The 13,247-nt window shown below is 45.6% G+C and overlaps 1 protein-coding gene across 1 annotated transcript in view; it reads right to left on the minus strand.

The window, feature by feature from the left end:
- The window catches only part of LINGO1 (leucine rich repeat and Ig domain containing 1), a 206,978-nt gene that overhangs the window by 143,859 nt on the left and 49,872 nt on the right, over window positions 1-13,247 (minus strand). The window lies entirely within an intron of this gene.

Consider the following 13,247-nt stretch of genomic DNA (forward strand, 5'->3'; position numbering starts at 1 on the left):
CATCACCATCACCATCACCATCACCATCATCACCATCACCATCATCATCACCATCATCATCATCATCATCATCATCATCACATCATAACCATCGTCATCATCATTATCCCCGTTCTGACACTTATCGGCAGTCTGACCCTGGGCAGATTACTTAACCTCTCTCGGGTCCCCGCCTATAAAATAGGGATAACAAACCTTATATAGCTCATCTTGCAGGGTTGTTGGCAGGGTGAGGTCATCATTAAAGCCCCACAGAAAAGAGAGCACTGATTTAGATGAAAAGGATTCTGTCCGAGGGGTTCGCTCTGTGATTCTGAGGACAAAATTTAACAGTAGGCAGCCTACTTAGGAGAAGAGGGCCCACCCTCTGGCACATGAGGCAAAGCTGGGGTGGACAGAGAATAGGCTTATGGACTTTTGGGGTCTTTGAGTTCAACCCCCTTTGTTTTCCAGAGGCCCAGAGAGGAAAATGACCTCCCCAGGGTCACACAGCTGCACAGGTGACTGTGGTGGGATTCAAACCCAATGCTTCCTGACTTGAAGCCCAGCTGGCTGAGAGCTACAGCTCAGTGCCTCTCTAAAGAGCCAGTTTAGTATCTGGGCTGGACTTTGTATATTGGCCTTCCTTTGGTGGGCCAGCCCAGCAATGGGGAAATCAATTACCTTAGCAAATGAGCATCTAAGAGGCTTTAGGGAGCTTTATCTCAGGCTGGTAATTCTGCTCCATCTGCAGCCCAGCAGGAAATTACCTTCCCACCTCTCCCGAGAGGGAGGCCAAGAGCTGTTAGAGCCTGGACAGTCCTTACAGAAATTGGCTGGGGTGGGCTACACAGAGCATTTGCAAAGGCTTGGAGACCATCTTTGTTTTCTCGCCATGGTTTTACAAATGGGGAAACTGAAGCTTAGTGAGAAGACTTATCCTACCCAAGGTAATGGCAAGTTCATGGCCAAGATGAAATTTGAACTGAGGGCTCCTGACTTTGTCATGCCATGCTATACCCACTAGGAAGGGTTATGAATAGACATGTATGGGATTACAGGGAAGCTGGGGCACAAGAGACCCTCACCCCAAGCCTCTGAACTCTCCCCTCAGATCTTCACCCCAGCCCCAGAGACTAGTGGGCCCTGTGTTTCCTAGTGCCTGAGCCAGAGCCAAGTCAGGAGAATGCTAAATGCCTGAATCAAGCACGTATTCATTTATTGAATCTACCTCTGAATCGGAACAAATACCTCTAATGATAATTGCTGAATGCCTAGTATTTATAGAAAACTGGCTTCTTCGTCTGCAGGAAAGCTGCTTCTGGGCCCTGATGATAGGTTACTGCATATACTGGCATACAGAGGGGGGAAGGGGTGTCAGGAGAAAACCTGACTATTGTCAGGGCCTGGACACCTAGAATCACCAGATGTCAGGCTAATGGGCTGTAGCCCACTTAGAACATGAGAAGCAGAATGTCAGAGCTGGAAGGGTCAATAAAACATAGCTCTAGAAGGGACCTTGTAATAATAACTAGTATTTATGCAGCAATTTCAGGTTTGTAAAGTGCTTTACAAATATTATCTCATTTGACCTTCACAACAACCCTGGGAGGTGGTGCTATTATGGTCCCTGTTTTAGAGATGAAGAAATGGAGGCAGATAAGAGTTAAGTGACTTGCCCAGGGTCACACAACTAGGAAGTGTCTGAAGCTGGGTTTGAATGGAGGTCTTCCTGACTCCAGGCTGGGAACTCTACCCACTGCACCACCTGGCTGCCCTTAGCACAGAGCATAGAAGGTAAGGGCTAGAAAGGGGACTTAGAATAAAGATTCAGAAGGGACCACAGAAATCAGAAGGGCAAAGGGTTTTGGAGGATGTTGTTGTTATTTCAGTTGTATCTGACTCTGTGATCCCATTGGGAGTTTTCTTGGACAAGATACTTGAGGGGTTTGCCATTTCCTTCTCCAGCTCATTTTACAGATGAGGAAACTGAGGTAAACAAGGATAAGTGACTTGTCCAGGGTCACACAGCTAGTAAGGGTTTGAGGCCAGATTTGAACTCACTTCTTCCTGACTCCAGGCTGATGCTCTATCCACTGTGCCACCTAGCCCCCTACTTTTGAGGATAAATGTCAGAAATTGAAGGGACTTCAGCACAAAGGAGAGAATGTCTGAGTTGGAAGGAACCTTAGCTCACGAACATAGAATGAAAACCTTCAAGGATACCTTTTAACATAGATTTTTAGAGCCATGTTAGAGATCCTCTTAATCCCATCCCCTTTATTCCAGATGAAGGGAAATCAATTGCCCTCAGTCCCTTTGTCCTCATACCAAGTGCTGTCCTGGGAGGGACACTCCATCGCTGAGCCATGGGAATGTATGTCTCTGACCTTCTCTGCTCCTTCCTCTTTGGACCTGAGCAAATCCACAATCTTTGACAGGAATGAGACCATAATGAGATAGGGTGTATTTGTCAGGGAGATAGCCTCAGATCATCCCACCAGACAACTCTGAAGTTTTTACCTTTCAGGGTTCAAAGAAATAAGAGGGCTAAGTTCTTTCACTTTTGGAGTGTCTTCTTTTTCCCTCTTCAAGGGAAAAGAAAAGTTGGAAGGAAAGAAGGAAAAGAGAAAGGAAGGAAGGAAGAAAAAGAGAAGGGAAGGAAGGAGAAAAGGAGAGGAGAGATGAAATAAGGGAGGGAAGAAGGAAGAGTGGATGAAGGAGGGAAAGAATGAAAGGAGAAAAGGACGAGTGTAAGACTTAGGGAGGAAAGGAGGGATTCAAGAATCATTCTCAAGAGATGATAGGATTTGGGGATTGACTGGCTGTGGGAGAAAGGGAGGAGCCAGAGATGTCAGATCCCTGTTCCGCTCGGTCTTTTTGTCACTCCATCCCCTGATGGGAGCAGGAGTGGAAGCTTAGCAGAGGACTGCAGAAGAGAACCCATAAGGACTCCCTTCATTGGGTCCCTCAGGCTCCCCAGGACAGCAGAAACAGCCAAACCATAGACCACCTCCCTGTTGGGGAAAGATGGGAGCTAGAACTCCCTGGCCTCCTCATCCAAAGGGATCAGATGAGAGGCCATCCTTCTGGGTCTCCCTTGACACACTGTCCTCCAAAAAGCTTTCCTTGACTATTCCAGCCTAGGATGAGATCTCCTTCCGTGGCCTTCTATCATATTTAGGTGGAAGGAAGTATGGCACAGGGGAAAGGACAGTGTCAGAAGACTGGTGTTCATATCCTGCCTCTGACTATTACGCAAGTGACTTTGGACAAGTCACTTGCTTCCCCTGGGGGTAGGATTAGCTAAGATCAGGGGTGGGGAACCTGTGGCCTTGAGGCCCTCTAGGTCCTCAAGTGTGGCCCTTTGAGGGAATCCAAACGTCACAGAATAAATCCCCTTAATAAAAGGATTTGTTCTGTAAAACTTGGATTCACTCAAAAGGTTGCCCCCAAGGACCTAGAAGGCCACATGTGACCTCGAAGCTGAAGATTTACCATCCCTTCCCTAGATGGTCTCTGAAGTCCCTTCCAGCCCTTTTTCTATAAGGCCATGATTTTATATCATCTAATTAATACATTCAGCTAACAGCAATAAGCAATAAGCATTTATTAAGGAATGAAACAGCCCTTGTCCTCAGAAGCTTACATTCTATTAGGTAATATGCTATGTAGAAATCAACTCCTGGAAGTCAGAGACTGTCTGTCATTCATTCGATTCTGGTATCCCTAATGCCGGCACATGGCCTGGCACATGGCCAGGCACACACAGGGGCACTTAATACAATCTCATTATATTGAGAATGATGTAGCCAGTTAGCATTTATTAAGCACCTACTTGTGCCATGATACTAAGCTCTAGAGACACAAAGAAAGGCAGAAGGCTTCCCTATCCCTGTCCCTGGGGGAGTAACGACAAATACCCAATTATGAACAAACAAGTTCCATCCAGGATGATCAGGAATCAGTTAAGAGAGGAAAGGCATTAGAATTCATAGGGGCGGGAAAGGTGAGATTTTAGTTGGGATGCCAAGGAATCTGGGAGAGCCGAAGGAGGAGATGAGAAGGGCGGGAATTCCAGGCACGGGGACAGCTGGGAGCACACTGGAAGTTAGGACAGGGAGGATCTTCTTAGCAATCAGAGCCAGGAGGCAATATCACTGGATTGAAGAAATGTTGGGAATACAGTGGGCTATAAGGTGATAACAAGACTGATAAGCATGTTGCAAGGTAATCTGAGGCAGAAAAAGCGCTAACAGGGATCAGGGAAGATGCCGTGTTTCTTCCCTCTCCAAATCACCTTGTATTCATTTAGAATTGATCCTGTACATTCTTAAACATGTATTCGGGCTCCTGGAGAGTTAGGGTTCTTTTTATTTTTGTCTTTGAATCTCCAGCATTTAGCACAGTGCCTGAAACATAGCAAGCACTTAAGAAATGCTTTTTCATTCATTCATTCATTCATTCATTCATTCATTCATCATTCATTCATTCGATACATGTTATCTCTCCAGTTAGAATATAAGCTACTTGAAGACAACAGCTATTTTATATCCTCACCTTCTAGGGCACACAGTAGGTACTTTTGAAATGCTTCCTAACTGATTGATTGGAGAAGGGGACATTAGAGCTGAGTCTTGAAGGAAGAGGATTCTGAAAGGAGGGGGCAAGGAAGGAGTGTACTCAAGGCATGGAAAGGCACAGATGCCAGAGAGAGAATGTTGACTTTGGTCAATGACAAGTAGTTCAGCTTGGCTTAATGTGAGCCTCTTGGGACTTCCCTCTCTGGTACCAATGGCAGTTTTACCTTATTCCAACCTGGAGATTGCCTCTAGTTTGAGACCCTGAAAGCCCTGAGATCAGGTTACTATCGATCTCCAGTGGAACCTCCCTGCACAAACTGGGTCCAGTCCATAGACATACTTTGAATGTCACTGATTTCTGGGACCTGGTTGTTAAGAACTTGAGGAATTTACATTCTTTTCTTCTGTGCTCATTTCTTGGGGGACCTTCAGAGTCTTGGGAAGCATCGGGGCTAAGCTTGCCCTAGTCCTTTTTTTCACTGATCTTGTCTTGCTATTCTGGTCTCACCTAAGTCTCATCTCCTCAGGCAGAACAGTCAGGAATCACTCAAGTATGGGGTCCTCCAAAATAGCACCCCAGCTCTGTTCTGAAAGTCTGGCAAAAGGTCTTAAGCTCAGGGATGCCTCCTTCTGGAATGGATAATCGATTCAACCTGGAATGGATTATCCATTCAGTTTTCACTGCTTAATGGGACAATTCTAGGGGGGGGGATGTCCCCTGCTATTTTCACCTCCCCCTAGAGCTGTCCCATTAAGTAATGGAAAGTTGAAGAATAATATTTGGGACTCAGAGCTCCCTTCAGTTTTTTTCTGATGTCCAGAGTTGAACCACTGTAAAGTCTACCAAGGGCTCACAGGGGCTAGACAGAGACTTTGTTGGACTATGAGGTGGTACACTCTGACCCCAGATCCAACCATTTGGAGCTACTCAATGGGGAAAGTCAACAGGCTGCCCCCTTGTTTGGACACAGAGACAAGTCAAATCTTTCCTTCTTAGAGACCTTTCTCAAGATTCTGGATTCTAACATCCATTGTATCAGCTATCTGCATATCTCATTTAAGGAAGGAATGGGCTCTGCTAGAGAGGAGGGAGTCCTGGTCTCTAGGATGGAGAAATTCCAGCTATCCTAGTCATCCTGACTCTCATTTTTCCCCCTATAAAAAGGTGATAATAGCTTTTTATTTAAAAATTTGAAGCCCCATTAAGATACCCTTCCTCAATTCGAACCCCATCTGTGCTCAGGTGGCCCCTTCCTAGATTTCCTCCACCTTGAGCCTAAAAACTACTTCCTCCCAAACCTCTCCAAACCCTGCTCATCCTGGGCATCACCACATGTAAACACACACACACAAACACACACACAAACACACACACACAAACACACACACACAAACACACACACATTTTTTCCCTCCCTTCTGCTCAGTCTGAAAAATATTGATTTCTCTCTCCTTCTGTAATATTGCGCTTGGATGAGCAGATTCAGAATGGCGGAGTGAGGCTCTGCCTAGAGACCCAAACCGTATTTAATTCCACGCTTTACGAAGCCCCAGAGCAGGTTATTTTAAAATATCAGTATATTTAAAGCAAGTGACGTCCTGGGGGAGGGGAAGCGGATTGGAGTGGGAGCCTCGGCTTTGGGGAGGGCTCTGGCAATAAAAGGAACATTGGCTCACATTCCTGTAGCTCCTGAGAGTTCCAGAGGGTTTTACATAATCCTAGCTCTAGAGGGGACCTCTGAGGCCATCTAGTTAAATCTTTTCATTTTACAGCTGAGGAAACTGAGACCCAGAGAGACGAGGTGACTTTTCGAGGGTTCCACAGTTTAGAAGTGGTGAAGTCAGGGCTCAGACCTAATTCTTTTAGCCCCCATCTTTAGAGGTGTGAGGCTTGGGTGGTAGCTGAAGGCATATGAGGAAAGAGCCCCAGATCTGGAGCCAGGAAAACAAAGTTTGGATCTTGGTTCCTCCATTCGATGGCTCACTTCATGATCTTGGACAGCTCACTTCCCCTCTGGGTTTTGTTCTTTCCCATGGGCCTGTTGTAAGAAAGGTACTTTATGAATGACTGGAGAAATGGGAATTGTTATTATTGTTAAATGTTGAAGAAAGAGGAGAAGATGAAGCCAAGGTTGTCAGGGGGTGGGGGCATAGAGAGGCTCCCATTCAGAGCAAGAGTGAGTGATAGATTGGGGGGAGGGGCAGGGGAAGAGCTACATTGTTCTTAGGTCCTGGAAATGTCTCTTCTCATCCACAGGAACAGACAAGGGAGAGACCCTCTTTCAATTGACTTAGGGACCCTAGGGCAATTAAACAATGTTGGACCTTCAAGAGATCTTAGAGGGGCGGCCAGGTAGCACAGCAAGTAAGAGCACCGGCTCCAGTGTTGAGAAGACCTGGAGATCGAATCCCGGGCTCAGACACTTAGCACCCACCCAGAAACACCTGGCCGTGTAACCTTGAGCAAGTTACTTAACCCCAATTGCTTAGGGGCGACCAGGTGGCTCAGCGAGTAAGAGCATCGGCTCCAGTGTCAGGATGACCTGGATCAAATCCGGGCTCAGATACTCAGCACCACACCCAGAAATAATAACTGGCCGTGTAACCTTGAGCAAGTTACTTAACCCCGATTGCTTAAAAAAAAAAGAGAGATCTTAGAACATAGGTCATAGACTGTCAGATCCGTGAGGGACTTTAGAACAAAGAACACTGGACAATAGAACTTGATGGAACCTTAGGACACAGAAGGGAAAATGCCAGAATAAGGAGAGATCTTAGAACAAAGAATATGAGAGCTAGAACCTTAGAACAGAGAATAGAGAATATCAGAACTGGGAGGGGCCTTGGAGATTATCCCAGCTTAATGACCATTTCATAGAGGAGGAAAGTGAGACAGAGATTGGGTGTGATTCTAGGTAACACAGTTATTTAATAGCAAGATCTAGATTTAGACCCCAAGCCTTCCTGTCTGGAGGGGGAAACCCTTCTGCCAAGGACCTGGCTATTCTTACCACCATATTGTCTTTTCTTTGGGAGTTAAAAAAAAGCTGCAGTGACTTTCCCAGTAAAACTGACCCAGATTCTTCCTCCTCCTTTACTCCTCTCTCATTTCCTGTCTCTCTCTTCCTTTGACTGTGTCTCAGCCTCTCTTTCTCCTTCTGGCTCCATCTCTGCTTGTCTCTATCTGTCTTTCCTCTATCTACCTAGGCAGATGCATGGCTTAGACTGCAGACAGCAGAGAGAGGAGAGCCTTTCAAAGAGGTAGAAGAGAGGGGAAGACCAGGCAGGAAAACAACAGCCTTTAACAGATGAAATGTCCCATTGACAACAAGCTGCAAGGCCCTGCATTGCTGGAGGAGGGATAGGGAGTGGCTGGGAGGGGGAGAAGGTGCAAGGCTCCAGCAGCTTATGGAGATCTGACCTTTCCCTTCCACCAACCTGGTCTTTAGTTGCTTCATCTACAAAGTGGGAATGAGAATATTTCATCTGCTTGTAGGAAGAACAATTTTCCGGGGAGGGGTGGGTCACTGTCATTTGCCTCTTTTTCAATCTCTAGCACCTCTGCAAAGGCATGATCAATCAATCAATCAACTGATAAACACTTCTGAAGCTTCTACTATGTGCCAAGCATTGGAGATACAAAAATATGGAAAAGACAGTCCCTGCCCTCGTGAGCTCACAGCTAAGAAAGATGGAGGGACCCTGCCTCCTCCTCTCTCACATTCCAAATCCAATGCCCACTGTTCCAAAAAGTCTTCCCTGTCTTCATTTCCCACACCCATCCACTATGACCTCTTCCCCATCTCTAAACTCCCAAAGAACTGATTTGGTGAACTACTTCTGTGGCCCTTGGTTGTCTTTGTGAGTGGGAATTTAATTGCCCCAGTTAGTTTATAACTCCCCCCAAACCCCACTTAATAACAACCCAAATTTCTCTAACATTGTAAAATCTGCAAAGTGCTTTCTCCATAGCAACCCTATGGGTTGGTAGGGAGTCTAAGCATGAATGGATCCATTTCACAGATAAGATAATTAAAGTTGGGAGTCAGACTTTGGTCAAATTGGCAGGGCAGATATAGCCATATTTTAAGCTTCCAACATCACAGAATCTCAGGAGTTGGAACAGTACCTGATTAAGGATTCCATCCACAGGGGGCAGCTAGGTGGTGCAGTGAGTAGAGCGCCAGCCCCAGAGTCAGGAGGACCTGAGTTCGGATCCAACCTCAGACACTTAACACACACACACACACACACACACACACACACACACACAACCTAGCCATGTGACCTTGGGCAAGTTACTTAACCCCAGTTGCCCTCCAAAAAGCAAAAACAAACAAACAACAACAAAAGAATTCCATCCCCAACGCCACTAGGCAATCACCCCTCCAGGGAGGGGAGACCAGCCACCTTGGGGCAGCTCTGATGGCCAGGAAGTCTCTGCTCACACCGAGGGGGTGAAGCCCACCTCTCTGCGTTTCCCACCTAATGCTATTTCTCCTCCTTTTCTCCTCTGAGGCCCAACAGAAGCACAATTCATCTTCCGCTGCCTAGCCCCTCAAAGACTGGAAGACAGCCACCCCCATCCTGTATCCTCTTCTCTAGGCTAAACACCTCCAGCTTCTTAAACTCAGCCCAATGTCATGTGCACTCTATCATGATGAGTTAGGTAGGTCCACGTCTGTGCCTGAAGGTCTATGGGGCTCTGAGGGGCTCAGCCCAAGGTCTCCATTCATTCTAACTAATCCCCATGTCTATGGGAGGTCAGACAGGTTCCTTCTTTGGGGAGAGCAAACCAATGGAGGAAAAGTGTTGGAACATCATAGGACTGCCAGAGCAGCAAGCCACCCTGGAGATCACCTAGTCTACCACTCATTTACATGAGGAAACTGCGGCTCAGAGAAGGGAAATGGCTTCCCTAAAGCCACCCAGACAGTTAGAGGCAGAGCAGGAGTGAGAACCTAGGTCTCCTGACCCCCAGGCCTGTGTTCTTGCCAGAGAGTGACACTGCCTTCCATCCTGCCTCCTGCAGCTCCTGGGAGTCAGCCCTTGCATTCCTGGTGCTATGAATCACGTGTGTCCTACCCCTGACCAGGGGGAGCCGAAAACCATGAGGGAGTAGCTGATGGCGACAGGCAGAGAAGGCTTGGAGATGCTCCCAGAGCCTGGCCTGCTGGCGCTGTGGGGAACAAGGAGAGATGCTGTTTATCTTTATTATCTTTTCCCAGAAAATATGCTCCTTCTTCTGACGCTGTCTCTGCCCCTCTGTCTCTCTCTTCCTCTCTGTCTCTGTCTGTCTCTGTCATCCCCAATCGGTGACAATTTTTTATTTCATCTTCAAATCGATTCTGTCCACTGCCTCCTCTATTTTCACAGTCACAATCTTAGCACAGGCCCTTGTTATCAAGCATTTGGACAACTTCCACAGCCTTCCTATAGGTCTCCCCTACCACCACCACCACCTCCAGCACCTATACCTCCACATTCCTGTTAGATCCATCCTTTACATACTTCCACAATAATCCTCCATCTGCCTAGCTCTGGTCACATCTCTTTGCCCAAAAAACTTCCAATGGCTCCCATTAGCCTGAAATTTGAGGGACTCCACAAACTGATGCCATCCTTCTTTATCTCCTAATGTTCCATTCTGTCTACTCTGCAGCTCCAGACAAACTGGCCTCCTCTCTGCCTCACTTCTGGGTCTCCTTATTCTTCATGAATGCCAGGTACACAGCCACCCATTATCCCTCACTCTCCATATAGGACCTGCCCATCTCTTTGGTGGGGCATGCCCACCATGATGTCTTTAATCATACTTCACACAAGATATTACATTGCTGGCACTCTTACAGCTTCCCACTGCCCTTCACATCTCCTGTGATTCTGATTCTCCTGAGATCTCTGTATTCCATGATAGGCACTGTGGGAATTCTTTGGGTTTTCATTGACCTGAACCTATGATTTCTTTGGGCTAGGGCAGGGTTTCTGAATCTGGGGCCCATGAACTTGAAAAAGATTATTTTTCTGATAACGATTTCAACTCAATTTCCTCTACAATCCTATTTTGTCTTATTCACTTAAAACATGATTCTGAGAAAGGATGCATGGGCCTCTCCAGGCTGGCAAAGGGGTCTGAGATATGAAAAAGCTAAGAATTCCTTTTCTAGGAAGCTCCTGAAAAAAAAAAAACTCCGCCTACCAATGTAGAACACCACTCCTGCTACAACTTAGAAGGGAGTTCCTTAGAGCAGAGGTTTCAAGCATAAAACCCTCACTCCCAAAATGTAATTGGAAATTATTTAAAATAAATAAAAATACATACAATAAAATATGGATAATATTACATTAGAAAATAATGTCAATATGTGACCCACAGAGGTCTATATGCACAGATTGGCACCCATGTTTCTATTTAAAGTCACTGATTTAGAGCAGTGAGACCCAGTGTCCAGGGTCACACAGCCAGTATGTGTTATAAGCAGAACTTGAAACCATTTACCTAGCATTTGCCAGTTTTTCTAGATGCCAAGACCAGCTTTCTATCCATCGTGTCGAATTGCTTCTCCCTGGGAGAATATTGCTTGTTTAAAGGATTGGCTTTGTAGCAATTGGAGAACGTGTGAACAAATTATGGTACATGAATGTAATGGAGAATTACTGTGCCTGGAGGAAAACAATGACTATGATGAATCCAGAGAGGCATGGGAAGACTTATAGGAACTGATGCAAAGTAAATAAGCAGAACCAGGAAAGCAATCTGCCTAATGACTACAACAATGTAAATGGAAAGGGAAACAGTAAAATGATAAAAATTGAATTCTAAGAAATTCTAACAAGCAAACTTGGTTCCAAAGAAGGAGGCATCTCCCCCAGCACCTTTGCAGAGGTGGGAGACCACGGATGTAGAGCTAACATCATAATGCATGTGACACAGGACTTTTTTGATAGGTTGATCAGTCTTGATGAATTGTTGTTTCTTTCTTCTTTATTTTTTATTCTTGGTAATAAGGGATGAACTCTTGGTGGGGGAGGGTGAAGGACAGATGGCCAAATATAAGGATATTAATCAAATTTACTTTAAAATACAATTTTTTTTTTTTTTACTTTTTGGAGGGCAATCGGGGTTAAGTGACTTGCCCAAGGTCACACAACTAGTTTTTTTTGTTAAGTGTCTGAGGCTGTATTTGAACTCAGGTCCTCCTGACTCCGGGGCTGGTGCTCTATTCACTGAGACACCTAGCTGCCCCCAAAATACATATTTTTTGAAAAAAGGATCTTTGGTGGTAAGAGATAAGTTTTAAGGTTATCAAATGAATTGTACAGGTTCCCAAATGCAGTCCAGCTCAATTTCCTTCTCTTCTTCATTTCTAGTCCTGACTCATGTTTCATTGATAGTGACTGGCTGAGATGCACATATTAATAGACTAACTTCATAATTACCTACCCAACTGCATGGCCTCATCTGGGCAACAGGCATTCTTTATCCACTTGGTTTTTCCTGTGTGGATTGCTTGACTGGTCTTTTTAGTTAGACAATATACCTGTAATGCTTTGTCCCATAACATGATCATAGAAAAAGGCAAGATTATTATTGTTGATAAGATTACAGATTTAGAGCTGGAAGGGCTGTAGAGTTCATCCAGTCCAGTCACCTAATGTGACAGAAAAGGTCTTTGAGGCCCAGAGAGATCAAGTGATTTGCCCAAAGTCACATAGGTACAAGATGAGCCCAGGTCCTTGGATTTGAAAGCTAGCACTGGTTCCCCTGTATATCACACTGCTTCCCTATTCATGAGATTTAGAGATGGGAAGGACCATAATCATACAGTCCTGTATGCCTGTTTGTAGATAATGTGAAATGACTTGTAAGGACCCACAGAATCTCAAGGTTGAAGAAGCCTCATAGGACACTCAGTCCAACACATAACTTGATATTATCCACAGAAAGTGCTCTTATAGCTTTTGTTTGAAGACCTCCTATGATGGGGAATTCACCCTCTCTGGAGGCAGCTCATCCCCCTTTGGTATAGCTCTAATTGCTAGCAAGTTTTTCCTGATATCAAGCCCTAATCTGCCTCTGCAGCTACTAACCCTGCTTCTCATTCTACCCGTCCGATGTGGACCCCTTTCAAATACTTGCAGACGGTTATCAGGTCTCTCTCACCCTCCAGTCATCTGGTCTCCAAGTTAAATATCCCCAGTTCCTTTAACCAAGCTTTATATGGATTTTTAAGTCTAATTCCAAATCCTAGGCTCTTTACTCTCCACTGCAGGGGAGCCTGGCACATAGGATTTTGGCTAGCCATGCAAAGTAGAACAAGCCTGGAGGCCTGAAAGGCATCAGGCATTGGGCCTAATAGGCTTGTAATCAGGTTGGTTTCTCTTTGTGCTTGGTCTCCTGGGGACTCTGTGCTTAGTTTCTGTGGGGGGCGGCGGGGGTGGGCACGTGCAAAGACTAGAAGTGTTGATTGTAAGAAGACAATGCACTTCTTTGAGATGAAGTAAAATTCTCCCTTCTTGATCATGGCCCTCCAGACAGGTTAAGTAGGTCTAGATCTTTCCTCTCAGAGCATTCTTCATGTCTCCTTAATGCTACAGCTACTAATAATCTTTCTGGTTAGGGAAGTACTGAAGGAAGGAAGGAAGGAAGGAAGGAAGGAAGGAAGGAAGGAAGGAAGGAAGGAA

This window comes from Petaurus breviceps, unplaced genomic scaffold (genome assembly GCF_028583685.1).
Source record: "Petaurus breviceps papuanus isolate PSGF00001 unplaced genomic scaffold, PetGlider_PUasm1.0 90825, whole genome shotgun sequence".
NCBI classification, from domain to species: Eukaryota; Metazoa; Chordata; class Mammalia; order Diprotodontia; family Petauridae; genus Petaurus; species Petaurus breviceps.